At 35.2% G+C, this 18296-nt stretch overlaps 1 long non-coding RNA gene across 3 annotated transcripts in view; it reads right to left on the reverse strand.

Annotated features, from left to right (window-relative positions):
- The window catches only part of LOC308191289, a 179652-nt gene that overhangs the window by 140235 nt on the left and 21121 nt on the right, over nt 1–18296 (reverse strand). The window contains exon 3 of one of the 3 annotated variants that reach the window (XR_013947865.1): nt 7794–18235. This is a non-coding gene — a long non-coding RNA (uncharacterized lncRNA). Of the gene's footprint in view, nt 1–7300; nt 18236–18296 lie in introns of those variants that run through there. The other 2 variants (XR_013947866.1, XR_013947867.1) reach the window with 2 other exon arrangements.

The following is an 18296-nucleotide window of genomic DNA, read 5'->3' on the forward strand; positions in this document are numbered from 1 at the left end:
TTACCAAGGGAAGTGCCATATTGTGATCTGCTTTTCATGGTGTCAGAGAAAAAAAAAAAAAAAAGACAAAGACAAGGGTGATAGACAATCAATGTGACTTTTGAAAAAACTTTGAATCTTGCATGAGATGCTAAGGGATTATACTAGTTCTCCTCCTTCCTTTCCTCTTCCTTTCCTCCCCTCCTAAGATAATAAACCCAAACTCTTCAGATGAGGCAGGTCCAACCTTTTTGATTACAGATCTAGACGTTAAGTTTACACCTTCTACCAATCTGTGTGGGTGTTGCAACATCTTCTAAAAGGAGCAAGCATGTTGTTTCAAAATTTTATGCTGTTACTTCAGAGCTGTTTAGAAATCAGCTTCTAGTTCCAAGGAATCCTCAAAATGAAGTTAAGACAGAAGTCCATCTCCTACAAATTTAGATGCAAATAATATTTGATATAGTAATGGAACTGCAGGTGTTTTCTGCCCCCTGTCTTCAGTTCCATCATTTAAGCTTAACATCAATAGAAAAAACTAATAATAAAAATTGTTATTATTATTATTATTATTAGTAGTAGTAGTAGTAGTAGTAGTACCTGGCTCATGCTTCTCACTTCTTACTTGGTGTCCTCAAGAACTCATTAGTTCTTCAATTGTACAAATTCTTAAGATATTTCCAATGTTTTTTGTTTTTAACAGAAGAGTAAATGTGAGTATGAAGCACTTCTGTATTTCAAGGTATATGTCATCTGAATACAGCACACACATTTTGAGCTGTTATGTCTTGTGAACCTAAAAGAAGCAAATTCCAGCTCCATTAAATAACATCAATATTCTACTATTCCAGCTACCTTTTCTGTTACATGCAAAAAAGTCTCGGACTTGGACTTGATGATCCTTATGGGTCCCTTCCAACTTGGGATATTCTATGATTCTATGAAATCTACAGTACTTCTGTAATACTAACAAAGATTATTACTGCTACAGAACCTGTTGCATAATTTCTCCTCTGGTTCAATGGTTACCAATATTCTTTTAATCTCTGGAAATTCATGTGTGCAAATTGTTGCATAACATGTTTGACATTGCCTTTCTTAGTTGTCTATTCTAGATTCTTCAATGAAATTTATGGAACGGGAGGGTTGCTCAGCCCATAGATTACAAAAAAAGCTTGGCAGATTGATTTAGGACTGACTGTTTCTTCCTCAGAACTTGTGTTAAGAACAGTACTAGAAAACTTGAATGATAAACACAGAATCTTATCACTTATTATTATTTGTTTAATTCTCAGAGTTGAATATTTATATTAGAGCAGTGGCCACTGGGGGGGGGGGGGGAATATTAGTGCTAACCTAATATTTTTTCAGTGTTAAACTTTTATCTGCTTAATAATAAGTAATCTCTACAGTGATGTCATCCTTTAATTCACAGTTAAAAACAAACAAACAAACAAACTTACAGACTCCACTGCTGCCAATCCTCGGGGGGGGGGGGGGGCGAGAGAAAGAGAGCGGGAGAGACAATAATTCAAACCTTTGTTATCTGCCATATGGGGGAACATTTGCCCCTGACATTACTATTAGTAAATGTCAAAAGTTGCTTACAAAGCTAAAAGCATTAAGGACCAAGAATGGGATCAACATATTTTGTGATATAAATTTTTAAAGGTCAATCTTCCATGATTAGCTTAGCTGAACAATGCTGAACAATGCTAAGCACAAAGTAAATTGCTTAATGCGTGTTATCATAAATGGCTTCAGTCTTTCATTCTGAGCTTCCTAATATTGATGTATTTGATTTCACAGTCATAAACTTTGCACATACATTCATATAGATGAAGTATTATATATTGTCCTGTTTTTCATCTAAACAATAGAGGGAGATTGCAGCAAAGAAAAAAGCTAAGTTTGTCTGTAATAATGAATATAACCAATTCATAGAGATACTTGCAAAGATATAGAAAAAGTATACTTTCTCAAGAGTCAAGTGCAATTGAAATCTTATTTCATTTTCTCCTATTTTGTGCTTTTCATGACAACACATCAGTCTAAAGACCACAAGAATAATGTAATTCTTACTACTCAATTCCTACAAGGTGAAAGAAGACAAAATAATGTCTTCTTTGTTATGAAAGCGGAAAAAAATAAAGAAAGAATCTTTTCATTTGACAAGCTAAATATTTACAGTGTTCTATTAACTCAAACTACTGCTGTTAAGTTTATGGGGAACGAGCAACAGAGAAGTTGGTCTGTGTTGGCAGTTGATTGTCATCCCACAGTTTTCTATACACTTCACAGATATAATAATTTTCCCTGCAACTACCAGTGACAGATTTGTTTGAGTTTGGAAATTATAAATACTTGCAGCTCGGTATATTTTTCCACACTCCTATAAAAGTGACACGTAATGGCAACAAATAAAGCTATAAACAAGTCTGGAAGAATATCATAAACTAGTAATATCCCCGAAGTTTCAAAATATGTCAAACATTTTGATCAAAAATGGCTTTTGGTGGGCATTTCCTTTAAAGTTTTGTTGCTCCCCACTCTTAACCATCCAATAGTATGGATTTGAATCCCAACTGTGTCATGCTGATAGTACATAAGACCCTCAGATGGGAGCCAATGAAATTTCCATTCATTTAAATGCTCCTTTACATTGACATAATGGCATAGAAAGAGGTCTTATGTGCACAGGAGACTATTTACAGTTACAGCTCATAAGGAAGCCAAAATGTGCATAATAGAATATTAATTTCTTTCCTCTTTTTATATACCATGAACTTGAAAAACAAGAGAGAAGATTGGTTTTGAAAACTAGCTGCTTAAAATAAACATTTCGTATAAATCTTTGAAGAAGCAAAGTCTCAAATATTTCTTATTAAAAAGACTTGTATAATATGACCTTTTAAATTATATGGCTTTTAGATTTTTAAGCACTTAGGTATATTATATATGAAATCAGTGTATGTAATATTGAGAGGAGGAGATGACGACTTTTGTTACTTCTGATAGAAATTTATGTTAGTTGCTGCTGATAATTTCCAGTACCAAATGATTTAACAGACCCATCAAATCATCAGCAGCTATACTTAAAAAAAAGAAAAAAAAGGATAAAAAAAGAAAAAAAAAACACAAATTTTCATATGAGCCACAAAACCCACAATAAACTTTCAGTTCATTGAATTCAAAAACATTGCTTTTACATTATTACAGAGAAGGAGGAATTCACACATAAAAAATAAATGTTAACATATTTACCAAACTGCCTCAATGTCCCTTTTCTTTGGTGAATCAGGTACACATTACATTTTTACAGATATGGCATCAACTCTTGGGGTCTAAATAAGTACAGACAAAAAAGAAGTGAAAATGTGGATCCTAGGATTCACCTAGTAATTGGGTTCCTTTGTAAGAGACAGAAAACAGAAGGGAGGATTCCTTCCATTTTCTTACAACAGTCAGCAATGAAGTGTCTTAATGGGAAAGCTAAACTAAAACACTGCTGTTAAAAATTATGTTGATAGGACAACTTTACAATAAAGTGAAACACCCAATGGAATTAATAGCAATTTATCTAGCAAAATGCAAATGTATTTCTTCCATAACTACTACTGCTCTTTCATCTGATCACTCTTGACAGTACAGGCCCATCATAATACACATACCAACTGTCTAGTATCAGACAGAGAAAGACAGACTTGTAATTAGGGCTTTGAACAGGAATGTCTTTTGTCTACCTTTTGCAAACAGACAATGACAACCCAGAAGAGACTGCTTCTCTTACAGCATCACTGCGGAAAAACTGATTTTCAGTCTTGAGGGCACTAAGGTGATGAATATATATATAGCAAAACAGTAATTGCCTATAGTTAAAAAATAATGTTTTTAGTTTTTTATTAGAAAAATCTTATAACATTTAAGCAAATTTTCTTTAAAAAAGTAAGAGAATGCTTACATATTTGCATAAGTATGGTAAATTATTGTTTTGTGGTTTGTTGTGTTTTTTGTCTGTTTGTTTTGCTTTGTTTTTTAAAAGTTCTTAGCATACGAGATAACAAAAAAGACTTAAGAAGTGACCTAATAATGTCCTACATCTGTGTAAGTTTCAAGAACTACTTGTCTTAATGGAAAACAAAACAAAACAAAACAACAGAAAAACTTGTCTGGAGTTCATTCTAATCAGATATGAGTGATGCTGCTAAAGGAGGCAGTGGGAAAAAGCTGTTGGAATGATACTGGTGCTGTCTTTTAACTTTCCGGTATATGTTCTGGACCCAGAAAGGAAATAATTTCTGAAAGGATGTGTTATACACTTGTAGCAGCACAAATAATGTGTGCAATAATGCTGACAATCCTGCAAACCATAGGACCTACTGAGTATATGCAAAGTGGGTGGGATAATTTGGCATTGTCTGGATTAGACATGATAGATGCTTGGTACTTATAGGAGGTCTCATCCCGTATCACAGAATGAGCTGTTAGACATAGGCTGTTCCAGACACTGGATGGGATGTGTCTAACTAGAAATGTTGTCCCCTTTCTAAGGTTCCCATCCCACAGGACAAATACAAAATAGAATACTGAAAAATAAAGAATATTAAAAAAAATACTCAGGAGTCTCCCTCATTTATTATGTTTGTGACTGACACTTCTTATATGGAAGTACAGAAAAAAAACACAACCACAGTCTGTTCATCAATTACCCCCACAGATGGACTTGGAGAATACAATTCCGCCTGAAGCTTACAGACAACTTTTATTGCTTTCAGTTTTGAAAGGTATGTCAGCATTTAAATAGAGTATAAGTAAACAAAAAGAAAAAAATTATTTTTGTACCAAAAATTCTTACTCAAAACAATGTGAAACATAAATTATCAACTATACTGAGTAGTAAAACAAACTTTTCTACCAGATACATTAAAGAAGTCACTGATTTACCATCATATAATCTAAGGAGGCATCTGGGATTTTCTACTCTATTATTCTTCATTGGTTTCAAACAACAGCAACCTTACTGTTGCTTGTCATTCAGTAAATTAAATGTTATTTAGTGTGATTAACTATTAAGTTAAAAAATATATGTATCAAAGATATTTGTCATGAAGATGTACACAGAACACACAAAGTCATTGAGACACCTGTTAATGATACCAGTTCTTTTTCTCAGCAGATGGATGAAGCACATGGATAACTTGTTTTCTTCACACTTTTCCTACTAATCAGTAATTATCAGTAGCAATATCAATGTCTATCCTTGAAACATATATAGAGTGATTTTTTATTTATTTATTTTTATTTTTTCCTTTTCAATTAGGCACTTTTCCTTCTTCATCAGACTAGGCTTTTACCACTTCCCAGAAGTATGTAGCACATAAACAAGCACATGTAGATGTATAGAATTATGTGGACCTATATTTTTCATACTGCACAAATAAAATTAGGCTAAATATTTCCTTAGGAAAAGGCATTAATGATCTTATTCTGTAAGATGGGTTTGTTATATGGAAGTCTTATCTGAGCCAGTGTTCAGAAATATTTGCCATCACATATGTCACAATGGAGGTTGTGCTTGAAACATCCCCACTGTGAAGATTCCAAAATGTTCTATTTGTCCTCATTTTATTATGGCTTTCTCTATTGCATTCTGTATTCAATTTCAGCAAGTCAAGCTGCTAAGCCATACAAGATTGCTGAAGTTGATGAGAAGCAAATGCACAATCTGCTTTACCTGTTTAGCTTTGAGGACTCCAGCTTCGTAGAATAGAATCACAGAATCACAGAATATCCTGAATTGGAAGGGACTTACAAGGATCAGCGAGTCCAACTCCTGGCTCCACACAGGATCAACCAAAAATCAAACTATATGTCTGAGAGCATTGTCCAAATGCTTCTTGAACTCTGGCAGACTTGTTGCCATGACCACTTCCCCAGGGATCCTGTTCCTAGGGAGTGCCTGGGCACCCTCTCAGTGAAGAACCTTTTCCTGATATCCAACCTAAACCTCCCCTGATGCAGCTTCATGCCATTCCCTCAGGTTCTATTGCTGGTCACCAGAGAGAAGAGATCAGTGCCTGCCTAACCAGTCCCCTTCATGAGGAAGGTGTAGGTCATGATGAGGTCTCCTCTCAGTCTACTCTTCTCTGGACTGAACAAACCAAGTGACTTCAGTCATGCCTCACGTCTTGCCCTCTAGACCTTTCACCATCTTTGTAGTCCTCCTTTGGACACTGTTTTATGTCCTTCTTATAATGTGGCACCAAGAATTGCACACAATAATTGAGGTCAGGCCACATCAGAGCAGAATAGAGAGGGACAATCACTTCCCTCAACTGCTCAGCAATGCTATGCCTGATACACATCAAATGCACCCCAGATACAACTTCCTAGCTGTAGGGTGGTAACAAACAAGTGGAGTCACAGAAATGTTATAAAACAGTCATGACTATCTCTGATCATCCAAAAGAATAAAATGGTCTTGGGAAATTTCAGAGAAACATCATTCAAGCAGGTGGCACCAGGTCTGCTGATGAACCAGAACACAAAGCTTCTTGTGTAGATGAAGCTACTATGCCAATGGAAGTACACAAACTGTAGGAGGCAGGATGAATGTGCCAGTAATTCCTTCTCTCCATCCATGTTTCATCCACTGGAGAGGGGTCTTTCAACAACACTTATACTACTATGTGTATAGGTTTGGAAGAATCACTGTATAAGCAAGTTCTCAACAAAACAGGACTACTACCAGAAAGGTTACTGTACTAACTGTAATCATTCCAGAGAAAGACTGGTGCCCAATGTGACCAACCCCCCCCCCCCCAAAACAAACAAACAAACAAAAAAACCACTTGTAGTGGTTAATGGATAAACAGAGAATATATTTTGATATATATGAAGCAAATTACATATTAAACTCTGAATATAATAACCACGTTTCTGCTGTGTGTAGCTGAGGAATACTAAGTTCAGATTTTGGTTCATTATCACTGACAGCACTGATACCAGAATGCAGACGTGAGTTGGAGAGACCTACTTCAGTATGGAGCTGAGATGGCTGAAGCCATCGTAATTTAAGAAATAATTATATGAATGAATATATTTTATTTTATTTTATTTTATTTTATTTTATTTTATTTTATTTTATTTTATTTTATTTTATTTTATTTTATTTTATTTTATTTTAATTTTTTATTTTATTTTATTTTATTTTATTTTATTTTATTTTATTTTATTTTATTTTATTTTATTTTATTTATTTTATTTTTTATTTTATTATTATTATTATATATGTGTGTATATATATATATATATATATATTTCCCTTATATCTTTTTCATGAGGAGCATCTTCTTAAAGAAGTCTTTGCTTCCCTAGCTCTCAGACTTGGTGTAAATTGCATTAATAGCAAGGGGGCTGCAAAGGGGGATGTGGGAACAGGCAGAGGGTTGTCCCACGCCAATCACAGATGTTTCCGGGCAGCTCTGCAATAAACCCACCACTGGACAAAGCTGAGCCCATCAGTCATGTCTGTGGTACCTCTGAGAAAACATGTTCATAGAATCACAGAATCATAGAATCATGGAATCATAAAATCATAGAATCATAGAATCATAGAATGGTTTGGATTGGAAGCGACCTTAAAAATCATCTAGTTCCAACCCCCCTGCCATGGGCAGGGACACTTCCCACTAGATCAATGGCCCAATGCCCCATCCTACCTGCCCTTAAACACTTCCAGGGAAGGGACATCCACAACTTCTCTGGGTAATCTGTTCCAGTGTCTCACCACCCTCAGAGTAAAGAATTTCTACCTTATATCTAATCTAAATCTACCCTCTTTTAGTTTAAAACCATTCCCCCTTGTCCTATCACTACACCCCCCAACAAAGAGTCCCCCCCAGCTTTTCTGAAGGCCCCCTTTAGGTATTGGAAGGCTTCTATAAGGTCACCCCAGAGTCTTCTCTTCTCCATGCTGAACAACCCCAATTCTCTTAGCCTGTCTTCGTATGAGAGTTGTTCCAGGCCTTTTACCATTCTTATTGAATCACCTCCCTCAGCTTGCTGATCATGGTTCTTTTGATGCAGTCCAGGCTACAGCTGGCTTCCTGGGCTGCATATTGATGAAGTCTTGATCTTTTACAATACAGAAACAGTGTTTTAATAAATTCTAGTCAGGTCTATTCAAGATGACCACCCAAAACCAGACTGTGATTTAAAGCTTTGCTCTGTGTTTTTCTTAATGTCAGTCCTTTGTAATCTGGGCAAACAAATCCTATCACTGCATGACTTGGCAAGCATGTTCAACAGACAACATGCTTTTTTGCTCTTTGTACCTGTGCAGGGCAGCTGATTTCAGGTAGGGTTACTTTCACTCATTTATTATTATTAATAATAATATCATCATCATCGTTATTTATTTATTTATTATTTAATGTGAGTGCTTCTTATGATTTGTGATTACTTAGAATTCCAGCCTGGTACTTCAGTGATACAGTCAACAGGATGTGGCTGATACAGGAACCAGCTATTTTTAGGTAAAACTCCTGAAGTGGGATTTAATTTAAAGTCTTTTATGCATTTTTATTTCTCAAGCTGCTTGCCAGGCTTGAATGATACATGATTAATAATTGAGCACATCATATTTATACATTCCCTTGCAATAGATCCATGAAAAGAAAAAAGAAAATGAAGGGGAGGGAAAAAAAAAAAAAAAAAAGGATTAGCAGCTTGGGATACCAAAAGGCAAAAAATGTGTTTCCATGTTTCCTTCCTTCCTGAAAGGAAGAGATGAGCTGGTAGTGATGATAATTTATCTGTCAATCAATCTTTATTTAGTCTTGATATATTAATTTCTACATTCCCCCATTTTCATATATGATCCTTTCTCTCCTGATCAAGAGAACTAATAGCAAGATTGTTCTGACTACATTAAGATTAAAACTAGATAGTTTATTTCTCTTAAAATATGGGCTAAGTAGTGATGCTATGAGACTTAAGGTCAATACAAGGTATTCTTTTCCTAGATAGACTGTGTAGTTAGCCATATGGCCCAATGTCTTTACACGTGATGAGAGAAATGTCACTTCCACATTTTTTTTCCCATGTGACAATTGTTTGTACTTTCAACCAGATCAAAATAAAACTATCAATCGACTTCATTACAATATCTTATGAATTTAACATTTGAAAGTTTCAATTACACTGCTTCAGAGTGCTAGTACTAATGATCTACTTGTGCCATCTTGAAGTAGTCAGCACACTTACCTTTCTTCTCAGTATGAACTGCAGATAATGCATTGTTTATAATTATTTTAAGTTCATAAATCACTAAACTCTTCCTTTTGGAGCTTAGAATGTACTGCAGAAAAGGTTATGATGATAATCTTGTTTTTCAATTATCCTTAAAAGATTCTTCTTGGGTTGTAGGAACCATCATGTAAAAAATTGAAAATCTTGAAACAAGACTTTACTGTTGAGAAATTTTGCCATGGCCATGTTTCTATCCCTGCTGCCAGTTCAAAGCCTATGAAATCTCTGTGTTCGTAATTTCTTCATCATTCAATGGATTCCAGCTAGTTCCTTATTCTGTGTTCAGTCATACCTACATGCTTTTCAGAGATAGGCAAAATAAATCTCATGGAATAGTATGTTCATTCAATAATGTGCCTAAAGATTATTTCATTCCTTACCAGCTGTTAGCTTCAGTTCTGAAATATATAAAGATTTAGAGTCATTCACACAAGCCTGTTCATAAAACTTTTCTACTGTTTCTGTAGACTTTAGCTTTTAATCTCTATTACCTCTACCACTGTCCAGTTTCACTTTGAAATTTTCTATGTATCTTCCAGTCAGTGGGAACTTCACTGGACTTCCATGGCTTCTCAGATATGAGGGATAGTGTCTTAGCAACTACATCTACCAGTTTCCACAGGACCTGCAGATCTATCTCATGGTCCCACGGACTTATGCACCTTCAGGTTCCTTAGCTGGTCTCAAACTTGATCTTCTACAATGGTCAGTTTATGTTATTAAGAAAGGTCAGAGAATGCTGGTAAGAAAAAGGAGAAGTGAACAGAAAAATAAGAAACAACCAGGGAAACACCAAGGTCAGAAGAGGAGGAGGTGCTCCATTACAGAGCAGATATATCCCTGCAGCTCATGTGGACCCCGCACTGCAGTAGAGGAAAAGAGTGAGAAGTAAGGAGTGTCAGAGTAAAACTGCTGTATACTGACAGTAACTCCCCACCAGCAGCTTCATACTGTTAGTCTGTCAAAGGACTGAACGTAACCTGCAGCAATAACAAGGAGAAAGGAGAGGAATTTGGAATGAAGTTGAAACTGGGAAAATTTGAAAGAAAGGTGTTTTCCCTAAGTATGTAAATGTTTGTTCCTTATTTTTTTTTTTCCTTTTTCTTCCCAATACCCAAATCAGTAATTACGTATTAATTTTTATTGTCAATAGATTAGTTTTCCCCAAATCAACTCTGTTTTACCCACAACGGTAATTGGTAAGTGATCTTCATGTCTCTGTCTTGAATCGCAAGCTTTCTCATTCCTGTACTTCCTATCTTTGCCCCCATCCCACTGACCAGGGAGATTGAGCAAGTGGCTGGATTCACAGTTCTCCTTGTTGTTCTAGAAAAGAGAAGTGAGAAAAAATAATTAAAAAGAAAAACTTTCAGTTTTCTCACAAATTCTCAGTTACAGAATGCATGGGATGATGCAGGACTGACTTTTATTTAATTTCAACAAAACCCTTTTTGGTTACGTCTAAGGTTTTTGGTAAATGTTCTTGAGTGAAGGGTTAGATCTCAGAGGTAGGTGACTCAAAGCCATAAGTTATGTGTGAAACACTTTCTAAACTATGTCTTCCTGGCTGGTTCATTCCAGGTTAGAGCAAAACCCAAAATCTAGTCAATGTTTAAGTGGTTCATGATTTTGCATTCAAGTGAGATCTCAAATTGATCTAATCCCTATCCTATCAGCAGCCAAAGAACAGGAAACGTCTTTCATTGACATAAGAGTTTAGGACCATTCAGCTCTAAGTCACACAATTAGAAAGTCTCTTAGGTTTTGCGTTCTTGTTTTCTTCAATTCAGTTACAACTACTTTGGAAAAACACTCCTCTTTATCATGCTACAATATCTCTAAAATTTCTCAAGAGAGTTTCTGATGTTAAAATGGAAAAAAAGACATAGCTAATAGAGATTGGTCAACAAACTGATCATATATCAAATGCAGACATCATAAACAACAATCACAGATGCACTCTTAATAACATTAATAACATTAATAACATCCAGAAATTCTGGCTATGTACTGGGTTGACTACTTCAAGGGAGCTAGTGGTTCTCTTATCACTGCTCATCACTGACTTGACAAGAATGATGTTTCTTTTTCTTTTCCTTCTCTGTGTTGCTTTTCTTCAGTATGATTTGTTATTGGGTCCTCTGAATATTTATTTATTAATGTATTTTTTATTGCAGTTCTCTTTTGGGAATAAAATGAAAAGTGAAGAAGAAGCTTTTTATGTGTCTCTTGACTACGAATATTTGTTCCAAAATGGAAATGCATAAGGCTATTTGGCATGGGAAGGTGAGATGAGAAGACAGACACTGTCAAGTCAGAGAGAGAAATTAAGACAATTTTTGCTTAAAGCACTGCCTTTTAAATTGAGAGAGCAATAGTATTAGAATTGCCTAGAAGTCTTTCAAGGACTAAGATTTGGATAGAAGGGAGCTCCAAAGTCAGCTAGAGGCTGGCACTTTTTATCAGGGAGGGAATCAATATAACACCATACCTTCAATAATTGTTATCAGAAGAGGAAAGATGAATGATATTTCAAGTATTTCAAATAATACAGTGACCAACTTAAACAGCTGCTTAGCCCTCAGAAATACTACTAGCTGAGAAAAGGCACTTAAAAGAAATAGGAAACTATTTATTTAGAATTTAGTCTTGAAAACACAAATTCTGATGTCTTTGAGTGCTTATATACATAGACCACAATTTTTCCTCTGTTAGGCAAGGGACTTCAGAAATGAGAAGAGAGATTTTTTTTTTTTTTTAGCTGCTAAGAGTTTTTTTTCAGTGTTAAATTCTCTTCTTATAAATTGTTCTGATGGTGATTTTGTAGTGTTAGATGGCAGACTTCGTGAGTTGCCTCCCATACTGCTGTATCATGAGGTTCAACTTTTCTTCAGATCCATTCTGAGCAGTGAAAATGATGGTGTTAAATAGCATGAGGGAAATGACTAAAATGGCCTAATACAGCCAAGGGTAAAAACATATAAAAAAGAAATGAGTAAAAAGATTGATAGTTGTGCAGTGAAGGGAAAATGAAGTAGAAGATAGGGGAAAATCTCATAGCAATAAACCTATTACAAATGGTTTGGAACAGAATTAAAATGAAAAACAAAATATGGAGGTAATTAGACTGACAACTACTGCTTCTGTCCTGAGATCTTTACTTGACCCAGTGCTGTAGTTCTTGTTAAGCTATGAAATGTGCAAAAAGAAGACAGATATAAAGAGAATGTTGTCTTCATCACTTGCTAAATTCTGCATGGCAAAAAGAAGAGAAATTAAGACATAAAACACTACATGCTACTAAGAAACTCAACCTAAGTAAATTGAACCATTTAAATCTCTGTAAACATCACATCTCAAGTTATTTTAGTGTATGTTAAATTAGTAATTACACCATCCAATTAAATGTACTTTAAATGTACTCACTTAGGAGACAACTGTCTAACAATTTCTAAGTGTATTTTTATCTCCATGCATCAATGTGTGATTTCTTTTTACTGAACTATAAAGTCATTTGTGGCTTTCCTTTGTGTAAAAGAGACAATTCAGAAGAGGTTCAATAGGAGAAAAATAAAACGTTAAGTGGTATAACAGAAAATGGTTTGAAAGACTGAAATTGTTCACTTTTTTACCTTTTTTTTTTTTTTTTTTTTTTTTACTTTTTTATTTTAATGCAGGAATGAGTTTCAAACCAAACAAGAGCAGGTGCAAAGACCTTGCCAAAACTGATGTGGATCCTAAAAGATCATAGGTTGACTGGGAGACTGAAAAAGTTTATGAAAAGTTTATGGAAGAGAAATCCACTGTGGGTTACAAATATATAGACACATGTAGAGTCAGATTTTTGAAGTGAAAGTAAGTGAAGGCTGAAATTAGCATTAAGCAGAAGGGTTTTAAACTTGTTCTGCTCTTCCTTCTTCCATGTCATTCTCTTCTGGATGCTGCACACAGCAGATAGATACACCATGCAGCTTGGTCTTTGACTTGAGCCTGAACAGGTGTTAAAATTATTAAGTTCTGTAAGTGATTTCACCCACTGATGTCTCCAAGTGAAACTGTAGATGAATTCTCAGAGCCATTTAACTGTATTAACTTTATAAATTCTGAATAACTACTCTGCAGTAGTAGTTCTTAAGATTATTCTTGTATAGTCTGAAAACTTCTTTTCTATTGCTCTGAGTTTTGAAATGGAGATTTATTCAGTTATTGTATTCTTGAGGTATCAACCCAAACTTTTAGTCTTAGAGCAACCATATTTCCTTCTGCCTGTCTGATTTGACAAGGTTTTCCACCCCTGTTATTCCTACCACTCTCAGGTTCTTAAAGATTTTGTTTTATATTCACTTTTATTTCATTATTTACATTTTGTTTATATTTTATATTTTAAAGATTTGCCAATTCCCAGAAAATTTCCACAGGTTGAAAAAAAAGAAAAAAAAAAGACACACACACCGTTTTAAGATAAAAGTTTTATCTTCAAAGTTTTGTCTCTCATTAGTGATCATTCTTCTGCACATGACTTCTTAAAGGATATCCTTGTCCAACACTTAACTCTTGCTAGTCATATACATCCAGCTAGGTATTCTGCCAAGATTTTGGTCTTGAATGGATTCTAGAAAATTTTGCATGTGGATACAAGATAAACCAAGAATTTGCTCAAAAAAGGAAATCTGGCTAAGCTGCTCTAGTGGACACAGTCATAATCTTAAACTTTTATGCACAGGGATGCAATAGCAATTCCATCATTTTAAAACTTTTTTTGTGTAACCATGCAAGTCTATCAATCTCTCAAATTAATTTCTCACATGGCAATTTTTTCTTTATGTAATATTTTTCCTATACCTTGACAGGCTGACGTAACACAAAGCTTTCCATTGAATAAGATCACGAACTGTATTTGGTTCTTTTCCAGGATGCTAAATTTGACTTTAGTTTCCAATTTGGCTACACAGTGCTTTGTCATTGGCCATATACCACTTCTTTATTTTTCTTTCTTAATACTGTTTCCTATTAATAATAACGATGACTTACATTTATATAGTCCTCTGGTAAGCAGGCCTAATGTACTTTAAAAATGATACATTAAAATCACTTTATCCTGCACTGAATTTCATCCACATCTCAGCTGAAAAAGGTGTTTGTGGTTTAACCCCAGCATCACCATACAGCTGCTTGCTCACTCTCCCTAGGTGGGATGGAGGAGAGAATTGGAAGGGCACAAGTGCAAGAGCTCATGAGTTGGGATAAAGACAGCTTACTAGGCAAAAGCTGTGCTCATAGGCAAAGCAAAACAAGGAATTTATTCACTACTTCCCACAGCCAGGCAGATGTTCATCCATTTACAGGAAAGCAGAACTCATCACACATAACAGTTTCTTGGGAAGACGAACACTTATCACTCTGAACAATTCCCCGCCCCTCCTCCCCTCCCCCCCTTATTCCTTTTTTACTCAAGCTTTTGTTGCTGAGCATGATGCCATTTGCTATAGGGTGTCTTTTTAGTCAGTCTGTGTTAACTGTCTTGGCTGTATCCGCTCCAAACTTCTTGTGCACCCCCAGCCTCCTCACTGTCAGGGCAGCAAGAGAAGTAGAAAAGTCCTTGGCTCTGTGTAAGCACTACTCTGCCACAACTGAAAACATCAGTGTGTTATACCCCTACTTTCAACAAAAATCTGAAACACAGCATTATGTGAACCTCTGTGAAGAAAATTAACTCTATCCCAGCGAAAACCGTGACAAAAGGATAACTACCTAGTTATTCTGCAGCACCTTCTCAGTAGTTTAAAACAGAAGAGATCAAAATGCATGAATAAATTCTCAAATATACACAATCTAAGTAGCTAAATTAATGTTTGGGTGCTGTCTTTACTCTTGCAAAGAGCAACAAAGTTAATATATATATTAGTCATAACTAGTCAGAAACTTTCATTTTATTTGAAATTTTATTTTTTATGGTTTGAAATTTATTAAACAGATTGTTGTTTAAAAGTGAACATTGCTCATAAAATAACATTCTTACTGCTTTAAGGTTAAAAAATGGTTATGGTATTAAGAAACTGCCTTATGGTAACTCTGAAAATACTAACTTACTCTGGCAAGAATGGCACAGTGCTAATTCCAAAACTAACACAGCTTTCAACATTCATCATTAGAGTGGCGGGCATAGCTTGTTTCCATCAACATCTCTGTAATTCTAAGACCAGAATAATTAGATATTTATATAATACTAAATTAATTCCTAGCCGTGGGTCATACATGTAATACCTGTGTAGTTGTATAAAATTACATCATCTTCATTGACAGCACTCAGCTGCATTTCCATATATAATGGAAACTCAGAGTTTCATATTAGCTTTCTTATTTCTAATTGGGGAATAATACAAATCAGTTGTAATATCAGCATACTATTAACAAAACTCAATGATGTTCACTGTCTGAAAAAGTATCTATCTTAAAAAAAAAAACACAAACATACATAACGCTAAAATATCAGTTTCTTAAAATTACTCAATATTTCAAATTCAAAGAGAAAAAAATACTACTTAAAAAAAGAACATCTAGACAATTTACAGAAAACAATTTCTTTCTGCTTTGTGCAATGCTATGACGTAACAGAACTTATCCATTAACTGCTCTAAATTTATTGTTTATTTCTGTATCTATCTACATATTACAGCTAGACTAGAAATGGTTCAGTGAACACAGTTGCAGTAAGTGGTCAAGGCTTTTCTCAGTCTTTATCTATCTTCACAACTCCATTAGCTCAAAGCTCTCTATCTACAGAGTGTTCTTTTCCTTTTAGCACTGATTTACCAAATGTTACTCTCTTATTAGACACTTTTAGGAGCAGATTAGACAAACAGTCTTCAGAAAGGTTGTTGTATAAGTCATTTTGTACTGGAGCAGAGGAATGAACTCAATGACTCTCAAGGTCTCTTCATTCTACCTTCTAGGCTTTCAAAAAAATTAACAGAGAAGTCAAATGTTAAAGATGACTGGGAAGACTCTGGTCATGAACTAATGCCATGTGATATCAATGTCAACTTTTTCTATCAACTGTAAATGGTATATGATTAAGGGAAACAACACTGGTTATTCTGATCCAAATTTTTTACATTAATTTATATCTGTTATCATTCTGGCAAAAATTGTCAAAGAGATTAGGATAATAGATATTACAAATACCTTTAAAATATATTTGGATGCATACATATATTACAGAGTATGAGAGAGCAATGTGTAAACTAAGTTGTCAAATGTGTTTTGAAAGCTATGTTTATAGCCCAGAGAAGCTCAGTGATTTGTTGAAGGGCAGACATCTGGATCATTATAGTATCTGTATGGAGAAAAAATAGACAGTTGATTTCACAGCCATTTTTGACCTCTCTGAATAATTTCAGTCTGACTCTGCAAAAACTCTTCACCAAGCAGACAACAGTATTGTACCCATGTTGTTTATTATCGGCAGTCAATGTATGGCTGCTGAATAAGTAATTCAGTCCTTCCAGAACTGATATTTAGATCTGGCATCTGTTTTTCTTGGCTTCTTTCTCTGCTGACTCTGCCAGCTTCTTAAGGTACTTCTCTTTCCTTCTTTTACATGCATAGCTATTTTTCCTTTGCCTCTCAGTTTTCTACTGCTAGCAACGCATTAAGCGGTCTGCCTTTTTTTTTTTTTTTTTGGTGATTGCATTTTTCAGCTGTAGTGTGAAACCCATTCTATAATTCCAATTAGGATGTTTCAAGTTTCAGCACATTGTTTGGTGTTGGTTCCCCCCTGCCATTGCTTCAGACACAAAGGGCTGTGAGACAAAATACAGGAAGGTCTGAATTCACTGTAAGAGGTGCAAGACTTGGGAGGAAAAAAATCTCACAGTTACCCCAAGCACAAATTCCTTAAATATGTGGGTAAAAAAAAAAAAAAAAAAAGTGTTAGGACACCATAACAGACATTAAAAACCTGCAGTTTCAATGCTAGATGGACTGCAGAGGCATCAAAATACTTATTTTAAATAGTATTCATGTCTCTAAGGAGGAACATATGTTTTCAATAAGATTTTCACAGCCACCTAATCAGCTCCTTCTCTTTAATTTAAAGAAAGTGCCATTTCACCTGCCTGTATCTTGAGAACCTAAATAGTTATCAAACTCAGACCAACCAGCTATCTATGAATCTATAGGCAGCACTGAATCTAACCATCACACAGTAAAATATGAGATAACAGAGCTCACAATGCAGTGTTATACTGCTTAAAACTACACAAAATCAATTAATCTCCTCTGTAACCTACCCAGCTTCAGGCATAGTAGTTGAAAATGTAAAGGCACTGAAGATGGTCAGTCAGAGACAAAAAACAGGACTACAGGACCTTCAGCTCCAAGATGAAGGGTATTTTTAATAGTAATTCCGGGTATTTTTAATATTAATCCAGAGCTCTAATTGTGCTGCCTGACAAATAAATAAATGAATAAAAACAACAACAACAAACAACACTCAATAACTAGTTAAGGTCATTAAAATGTGTATATTCCAGACACCATGTGGAACAACACTAATCATACGGCAGCTGTAGTCTCTGTTTCCTTTAGTAGTAGCAAGCAAAACATTTGCATGCAATGTAACAGAAAGAGAAGACAGTTCAAAATGAAGTCCTTGGAAATGGAAAACAGAAGAACAATTGGTAATGATGACCATTATGACCAACATTTTCTACACAGATGTACATGCAGGTGGCTCACAGACATAAGTAGAAGCCACTTTTTTTTTTTTTGGGGGGGGGGGGGGGGATGGGAGGGAGGGAGGGAGGGAGGGAGGGAGGGTTGAAGAGGGCTAAAGTACTGATTTCCATAATAATGACAGGATGGAACAGAATTTCTTGAGGCAGCTATTTTGCTGTGTTCCTGTGTAATGATTATTCCAACTCTGTTAAGCCATTGTCGTCACCTGTGGCAACAAAAAAAGCACTTTTAGAAAAATGAGATCTTAAGAGACTTAAGAGACTAAA

The sequence above is a fragment of the Anser brachyrhynchus genome, assembly GCF_964034855.1.
Source record: "Anser brachyrhynchus genome assembly, chromosome: 2".
NCBI lineage: Eukaryota > Metazoa > Chordata > Aves > Anseriformes > Anatidae > Anser > Anser brachyrhynchus.